This window comes from Ovis aries, chromosome 1 (genome assembly GCF_016772045.2).
Source record: "Ovis aries strain OAR_USU_Benz2616 breed Rambouillet chromosome 1, ARS-UI_Ramb_v3.0, whole genome shotgun sequence".
NCBI lineage: Eukaryota > Metazoa > Chordata > Mammalia > Artiodactyla > Bovidae > Ovis > Ovis aries.
Genome location: NC_056054.1, coordinates 172,420,189 through 172,430,181, shown reverse-complemented (window position 1 = coordinate 172,430,181; position 9,993 = coordinate 172,420,189).

Here is a 9,993-nt window from a genome sequence, read left to right as displayed (position 1 = left end):
AGCATCCTGTATCCTGCATCGAACATAGACTGGTGATTCGTTTCTTACATGATAGTATACATGTTTCAATGCCATGTCAATGTATGGCAAAACCAATACCATACTGTAAAGTAAAATAAAGTAAAAATAAAAATTAAAAAAAGAAAGGAAATGATAAAAAGAAGCAATATTGTAGTATCAGTATGGAACAAGAAACAATGGAACAATCAGAAATAGCAATACAAGCTTACCTCAAGAAACAAGAGAAAAATGAAATAAATAAGCTAACTGTACATATAAAGCAACTGGAAAAACAAGAAATGAAGAACCCCAGGGTTAGTAGAAGGAAAGAAATCATAAAAATTAGGGCAAAAATAAATTAAAAAGGAACAAAGGAGATTATAGCAAAAATCAACAAAACTAAAAGGTGGTTCTTTGAGAAGATAAATAAAATAGAACATTAGCCAGACTCAGCAAGGAGAATAGGGAGAAGAATCAAATCAATAAAATTAGAAATCAAAATGGAGAAATCACAAGAGACAATACAAAAATACAAAGGATCATAAGAGACTGCTATCAGCAACTACATGCCAATAAAATGGACAATCTGGAAGAAATGGATGAATTCTTAGAAAAGTATAACATACCAAACTGAAACAGGAAGAAATAGAAAATCTTAACACACATCACAAGCATGGAAATCTAAACTGTAACCAAAAATCATCCAACAAACAAAAGCCCAGGACCAGATGGCTTCACAGGTGAATTCTACCAAAAATTTAGAGGAGAGCTAACACATATGCTACTCAAACTCTTCCAGAAAATTGCAGAGGACTCATTCTATGAGGGCACCATCACCCTAATACCAAAACCAGACAAAGATGCCACACAAAAAGGAAAACTATAGGCCAATATCACTGATGAACATAGATGCAAAAATTCTCAACAAAATAAGCAAACAGAATCCAGTAACATATTAAAAAGATCATCCATCATGACCAAGTAGGTTTCATCCCAGGGATGCAAGGATTCTTCAATCTTTGCAAATCAATCAATGTGATACACCACATTAACAAATTGAAAGATTAAAAACCATATGATTATCTCAATAGATGCAGAGAAAGCCTTTGACAAAATTCAACATCCATTTATGATAAAAAGCCTCCAGAAAGCATACGTAGAGTTAATGTACCTCAACATAATAAAAGCCATATATGATAAACCCACAGCAAACATTATCCTCAATGGTGAAAAATTGAAAGCATTTCCCTAAAGTCAGGAACAAGACAAGGGTGCCCACTCTCACCACTATTATTCAACAGTTTTGGAAGATCTAGCCACAGCAATCAGAAAAGAAAAAGGAATAAAAGGAATCCAGATTGGAAAAGAAAAAGTAAAGCTCTCACTGTTTGCAGATGACATGATCCTCTACATAGAAAACCCTAAAGACACCACCAGAAAATTACTAGAGCTAATCAATGAATATAGTAAAGTTGCAGGATATAAAATTAACACACAGAAATCCCTTTCATTCCCATACTCTAACAATGAGAAAACAGAAAGAGAAAATAAGGAAGCAATTCCATTCATCATTGCAACGAAAAGAATAAAATACTTAGGAATAAATCTACCTAAAGAAACAAAAGACCTATATATAGAAAACTATAAAACACTGATGAAAGAAATCAAAGATGACACAAATAGATGGAGAAATATACCATGTTCATAGACTGGAAAAATCAATATAGTGAAAATAAGTATACTACCCAAAGCAATCTGTAGATTCAGTGCAATCCCTATCAAGCTACCAATGGTATTTTTCAGAGAACTAGAACAAATAATATCACAATTTGTGTGGAAACACAAAAAAACCTCAAATAGCCAAAACAATCTTGAGAAATAAGAATGGAACTGGAGGAATCAACCTGCCTGACCTCAGACTATACTACAAAGCTGCTGTCATCAAGACAGTATGGTACTGGCACAGACAGAAGAAAGAAATATAGATCAATGGAACAAAATAGAAAGCCCAGAGATAAATCTATGCACCTATGGACACCTTATCTTTGACAAAGGAGGCAAGAATATACAATAGAGAAAAGACAATCTCTTTAACAAGTGGTTCTGGGAAATTTGGTCAACCACTTGTTAATAGTGATACTAGAACACTTTCTAACACCATACACAAAAATAAACTCAAAATGGATTAAAGATCTAAATGTAGGACCAGGAACTGTAAAACTCCTAGAGGAAAACTTTCTGACATAAATCACAGCAGGATCCTCTATAATCCACCTCCCAGAGAAATGGAAATAAAAGCAAAAATAAACAAATGGGATCTAATTAAACTTAAAAGCTTTTGTGCAAAGAAGGAAACTATAAACAAAGTGAAAAGACAGACTTCAGAATGGGAAAAAAATAATATCAAATGAAGCAACTGACAAAAAATTAATCTCAAAAATATACAAGCAGCTCATGCAGCTCAATACCAGAAAACTAAAAGACCCAATCAAAAAAATGGGTAAAAAACTAAACAAACATTTCTCCAAAGAAGACATACAGATGGCTAACAAACACATGAAAAGATACTCAGCATCACTCATTATCAGAGAAATGCAAATCAAAACTATAATGAGGTACCATCTCCCGCAGGTCAGAATGGCTGCTATCCAAAAGTCTACAAACAATAAATGCTGGAGAGGGTGTGGAGAAAAGGGAACCCTCTTATACTGTTGGTGGGAATGCAAACTAGTACAGCTACCATGGAGAACAGTGTGGAGATTCCTTAAAATACTGGAAATAGAACTGCCATCCAACCCAGAAATCCCAGTGCAGGGCAAACACATTGAGGAAACCAGAATTGAAAGAGACAGAAGTACCCCAATGTTCATCACAGCACTGTTTACAATAGCTGGGACATGGAAACAACCTAGATGTCCATCAGCAGACGAATGGAAAAGAAAGCTGTGGTACTATACACAATGGAATATTACTCAGCTATTAGATCTAAATCAAATCCCTTATGATTATACAGTGGAAGTGAGAAATAGATTTAAGGGCCTAGATCTGATAGATAGAGTGCCTAATGAACTATGGAATGAGGTTCATGACATTGTACAGGAGACAGGGATCAAGACCATCCCCATGGAAAAGAAATGCAAAAAAGCAAAATGGCTGTCTGGGGAGGCCTTACAAATAGCTGTGAAAAGAAGAGAAGCAAAAAGCAAAGGAGAAAAGGAAAGATATAAGCATCTGTAGCGTTCCAAAGAATAACAAGAAGAGATAAGAAAGCCTTCTTCAGCGATCAGTGCAAAGAAATAGAGGGAAAGAACAGAATGGGAAAGACTAGAGATCTCTTCAAGAAAATTAGAGATACCAAGGGAACATTTCATGCAAGGATGGGCTCGATAAAGGACAGAAATGGTATGGACCTAACAGAAGCAGAAGATATTAAGAAGAGGTGGCAAGAATACACAGAAGAACTGTACAAAAAGATCTTCACAACCCAGATAATCATGATGATGTGATCACTAATCTAGAGCCAGACATCTTGAAATGTGAAGTCAAGTGGGCCTTAGAAAGCATCACTACGAACGAAGCTAGCGGAGGTGGTGGAATTCCAGTTGAGCTGTTTCAAATCCTGAAAGATAATGCTGTGAAAGTGCTGCACTCAATATGCCAGCAAATTTGGAAAACTCAGCAGTGGCCACAGGACAGGAAAAAGGTCCATTTTCATTCCAATGCCAAAGAAAGGCAATGCCAAAGAATGCTCAAACTACCGCACAATTGCACTCATCTCACATGCTAGTAGGGTAATGCTCAAAATTCTCCAAGCCAGACTTCAGCAATATGTGAACCGTGAACTCCCTGATGTTCAAGCTGGTTTTAGAAAAGGCAGAGGAACTGGAGATCAAATTGCCAACATCCGCTGGATCATCAAAAAAGCAAGAAAGTTCCAGAAAAACATCTCTTTCTGCTTTATTGACTATGCCAAAGCCTTTGACTGTGTGGATCACAATAAACTGTGGAAAATTCTGAAAGAGATGGGAATACCAGACCACCTGACCTGCCACTTGAGAAACCTATATGCAGGTCTGGAAGCAACAGTTAGAACTGGACATGGGACAACAGACTGGTTCTAAATAGGAAAAGGATTATGTCAAGGCTGTATATTGTCACCCTGCTTATTTAACTTATATGCAGAGTACATCATGAGAAACGCTGGACTGGAAGAAACACAAGCTGGAATCAAGATTTTCAGGAGAAATATCAATAACTTCAGATATGCAGATGACAACACCCTTATGGCAGAAAGTGAAGAGGAACTAAAAAGTCTCTTGATGAAAGTGAAAGAGGAAAGAGAAAAAGCTGGCTTAAAGCTCAACTTTCAGAAAAAGAAGATCATGGCATCCGGTCCTATCACTTCATGGGAAATAGATGGGGAAACAAGAAACAGTGTCATACTTTATTTTGGGGGGCTCCAAAATCACTGTGGATGGTGACTGCAGCCATGAAATTAAAAGACGCTTACTCCTTGGGAGAAAAGTTATGACCGACCTGGATAGTATATTCAAAAGCAGAGACATTACTTTGCCTACTAAGGTCCGTGTAGTCGAGGCTATGGTTTTTCCTGTGGTCATGTATGGATGTGAGAGTTGGACTGTGAAGAAGGCTGAATGCCGAAGAATGGATGCTTTTGAATTGTGGTATTGGAGAAGACTCTTGAGAGTCCCTTGGACTGCAAGGAGATTCAACCAATCCATTCTAAAGGAGATCAACTCTGGGATTTCTTTGGAAGGAATGAGGCTAAAGCTGAAGCTCCAGTTCTTTGGCCACCTCATGCGAAGAGTTGACTCATTGGAAGAGACTCTGATGCTGGGAGGGATTAGGGGCAGGAGGAGAAGGGGACGACAGAGGATGAGATGGCTGGATGGCATCACGGACCCGCTGGACGTGAGTCTGAGTGAACTCCGGGAGATGGTAATGGACAGGGAGGCCTGGCGTGCTGCGATTCATGGGGTTGCAAAGAGTCAGACACCACTGAGCGACTGAACTTAACTGAACTGAACTGAATCAGTTCTAATGAGGTGATGAAACTGGAGCCTATTATTCAGAGTTAGTAAGTCAGAAAGAAAAACATCAATACAGTATATTAACGCATATATATGGAATTTAGAAAGATGGTAATGACGACCCTACAGGCGAGACAGCCAAAGAGACTCATGTAAAGAACAGACTTTTTCACTCTGGGAGAAGGCGAGAGTGGGATGATTTGAGAGAATAGCATTGAAACATGTATATTACCATATGTGAAATAGATTGCCAGTCCAGGTTTGATGCAGGGTACAGGGTGCTCAGGGCTGGTGCATTGGGATGACCTTGAGGGATGGGATGGGGAGGGCAGAGGGAGGGGGGTTAAGGATGGGGGACACATGTATACCCATGGCTGATTCATGTCAATGTATGGCAAAAACCACTACAACATTGTAAAGTAATTAGCCTCCAATGAAGATAAATAAAGAAAAAATACAAAGGAGGGAGAAAGGTGGATTACCTGATTGATGAGATGTTAGTAACTACTGAAACTGAGAGTTCCCTGGGGCGTACATGGGGGATGACTGCCATATCCTTTCTGCTTTTGTGTGTGTTTGAAAATTTCCACAATAAAAAGTTTAAATATGAAAAAAAGACACATGGTTTACCATGATTTAGGTAGTTTATGAGATATTTGTTATTTAAGAGAAATAGAACTCAAAGAGTGTTATAGGAGTTAGAAATACACAGGAGAAAAAAGAAACTGGGGTACAAACATAAGCTCTTTCCTCCTGAGCTTTGTCAGTTATATTTTAAAATTAAGGCAAACGTTTTGTGATAATCTGATACTCAAGAAAATTATATTTAAAACTGGAGGAAGGAAAAGAGACGTAAGTAGAAATGAGGTTTGCACACTGTATCTGATGTGGTAGATATTGATCTTAGTAGCTGAGTGCCAAAGAATTGATGCTTTTGAACTGTGGTGTTGGAGAAGACTCTTGAGAGTCCCTTGGACTGCAAGGAGATCCAACCAGTCCATTCTGAAGGAGATCAGCCCTGGGATTTCTTTGGAAGGAATGATGCTAGAGCTGAAACTCCAGTACTTTGGCCACCTCATGCGAAGAGTTGACTCATTGGAAAAGACTCTGATGGTGGGAGGGATTGGGGGCAGGAGGAGAAGGGGACGACAGAGGATGAGATGGCTGGATGGCATCACTGACTCGATGGATGTGAGTCTGAGTGAACTCCGGGAGTTGGTGATGGACAGGGAGGCCTGGCGTGCTGCGATTCATGGGGTTGCAAAGAGTCGGACACGACTGAGCAACTGAATTGAACTGAACTGAGACTCTAAATTATACAACTATGTATATTTCTATATCTATATTTCTATTCTTATATCAATCTTTGTTATCTATATCTATATCATCTATTTCATGAATAGCCTCACCAAATCTATGTCAAGATAGGCTTACACACTGAAAATAAATCAAGATGGCATCCCCAAATTGTTTAATTAACAGCAGGCAAGCAAAATCAAATAAACAGAATCAAAAAAAGAGGAACCACATAGAAAATATATAATATCATGGTAGATGTAAGAATTAACATATAATAATTGCCTTATGTAAATGTCTTAAGCCTACTAACAAATAGCCAGAAATTACAGAGGAAATAAAAAGAACATATGACTTATATATTATTGCTTAAAGGGAAGTAATTTTTGACTTAATGACAAAATAGATGAAAATAAAAGGATGCTTAAAGATACACCATCAAGTACTGATAAAAAATTAAGAATACCTACATTAATACCTGCAAAAGTAGATTTCACAGATGATAAAATTACTAGAGACAAAAGGTAGATGTTACCTAATAAGCAAATGATAAATCCACAAGGAAAGACTCAATGATTCTAAATGTTTAGAACTTTCCTTAACACTATTTCAAAAGTAGACTCAAATTACTTCAAACTATCTCAAATTTCAAAACAGTACCTGATTTAAACATTCTCCTGTTTGTCCACATAAAAGTCATTGTCACTTTTTCTTTGACACTAATAATTATTTTTGTGAAAATTTTTATGAAAGGCATACTCAAATGATAATGTATTTTGCACAACTATGAAAAAGAAAAGAATATACATAGGTTGTGGAAAATTTGTATTTCCTTTCTCCCTTTACATGCTCATTACTTGCAGACTTATCCAGAACACTAGTTTTTAGAGCCTAGCACATTAGGTGTCAAAATCTTGGGTTCGTGTACACTTTAACCTGAGGGCAAGCTAGCTGAATCTGCCTTTCTTTTTTGCACCCTCCCAACCTGCTCACCAATACCCAGGGTAACCATAATACTGGTCCAAGGCAATGGTGCTTTTGGATATCACTCACTCCTTTTAACTGAATGTCTGGCAGAGACTTAAATGCAGAATCTGGTATTTTGGCTGCCTGTACTCATGCCTTGAATTAAAAAGGGAGAGAAGAGGTTTGTTTTTTTTTTTTTTTTTTGCTTAGTACAAATTATATCTTACTTTCTATCATCTGATTCCATCAGGTACCAGTTGATGGGTTTACTTGGGGCAACTCATATTGCTACATTTAATTTTACCACTCAGCATTATTAATATTTAATTCTTAATGAACACATTTGACTTATAAAGTCAGCAACTTTGAAATTGTAAATAACTGCTTTTTGTTTTTCTATAGCCTCTTTTGTATCTTTGGCAGTCATATTAGTTAGACTTTTTTCCTTTGTATCACAAGTCTTCTGTGTTTTAGAGTATGTGTCATAAATTACATTAGCCATTCTCCACTTTGCTGGTTTTAATATTACTCTGTGGGTACTTAGTCTTTTAAATGTTCCAGAGAAGTCATCATTTTTCATTTTGATTTGTTGGAAGTGAAATCCATTTACTGAATGAAAAGCCATTCTCAAATCACAACATTTTCTTTGTTCTACTTGTTCAGTTTTGTTACGATAGACAGTAGCAAGAATTTAGAATATTCTGTACACCAAATAATGAAATTAAGGAAAAATGCTGGTAAGAAAAATAATTTGAAGTTTAATAATCTGAAGTTCTTCATTAAGAAAAATAATTTGAAGTTTAGTAATCTGAAGTTTTTCATCAAGATATAAAAGTTAAAGTATGACAATGAGGACTGTTTCAAATATGCTTAAAAACATGATGTCAATGTGGTTTGGTGGGCCAAAATATAAGGTTTAAAAGTAGTATGAAACAGATTCCTTCACTTGGTATTGTTTCTTATTTCAAAAGATAGGTAATGTGCAATTTATCTTCTTCAAAAATATTAGAATTAGAAAGAAAAATATTTCAAAGAAATTAAGCTAAATAGCTTTGTGATTTTTTTTCATGCCAATGCTTTCATGAAAGGTCAAATATCACAGTGTTATATCTAAACAAATATACTTCTAAAGAGATTATTTTGTTTCTATGTACACTCAAGTATTCTTAGTTTGTGAACTCTTTGTTAATGTGCATTATAAAGAATGAAGCACCCCTTTCAGCTTATTCAGTATCCAGTGTGCACCTTCAGCCACTAACAAACATCATTTAGCATTAGACTGACTTTATTTTTTTTTTCTTATTACTTTCTTTTTTTTTTTAAATTTATTTATTATTATTTTTTTTAATTTTAAAATCTTTAATTCTTACATGCGTTCCCAAACATGACTGACTTTAAATTAAATCAAGAAAAAATTAATATTAAGGGTGTTATCAGTTCAGTAAAGAATAAATTGATTTAGTACAGAAATACTATAAAAATATGAACATGATATATCAGTTTGAAATATTTTTATTAAAATTGTTCATTTTAAGGAAAAATTGTGGAATACTTTAATACATGGTATTTTAATCACTTCTGTAATGATATGAGTAATTTCTAAAAATAGATAATGTAAGGTTTTAGATTTACTTCCCTGAAAAGCCATTTATTTAGCTATGTCATAACTGGATGATTAGGTGGCACAGGTTTACCATTAGTTTAAAGAACCACATACCCTCTTTTTCAAGTAAAAAATTAAAAAATATATTGTATATATACATATATATATGTTATATATATATGTGTATAGTTAAAAAATTTTTGGCCCCCACCGCACGGCATGTGGGAATTTGTTCCCCCAACCAGGGTTCAAACTCATGACCCCTGCATTGGAAGTGGAGAGTCTTAACCACTAGACCTCCAGGGAAGTCTCAAATAGAAAATTATATTTTTATAGTTAATCCATATTTCCCATATTTGATGATTTTGGATCTTGGTTGATCTTTATATGTATGTCATTGAAATATAAATTTTACAAAATCCATTTAGTTCCTTGATGAGTAGTTTCAGTTCCCTGATTGTTTCATTCTTTCTTCCCTTTCTATAGATTTATATTGTCTGCTCTTTCCAACTTGACTGTCTCCTACCACGACCCTCTTCTGAGACTATTTTAAAGTAATATCCCTTTCCTATCTCCATTAATGGCCACAATACCACATTGCAATACCTTGTTTATTTGTCTGTGCATGTGTGTGGGAAGATCTCCTGGAAAAGGAAATAGCAATCCACTCCTGTATTCTTGCCTGGAGAACCCCATGGACAGAGGAGCCAAGCAGGCTACAGTTCATGGGGTTGCAATGAGTTGGACTCCACTGAAGCAATGTAGAACAGTGTGTGTGTGTGCTTAGTCACCAGTCGTGTTTAACTCTGCCTTGTCATAGACTGTAGCCTGCCAGGCTTTTCTGTTCATGAAATTTTCCAGGTAAAAATGGAGCACGTTGCCATTTCCTATTCCAGGAGATCTTCCCAACCCAGGGATTGAACACGTGTCTCTTGTACCTCCTGCATTGGCAGGTGGATTCTTTACCACTGTGCCAGGTTGGGAAGCCCCACTTATTTGTCTAGGCTGAACTATATAGACCTCACCAGTGTGATAAGAACTGACACATAATAACAACTCCATAAATATTTGTCTAAT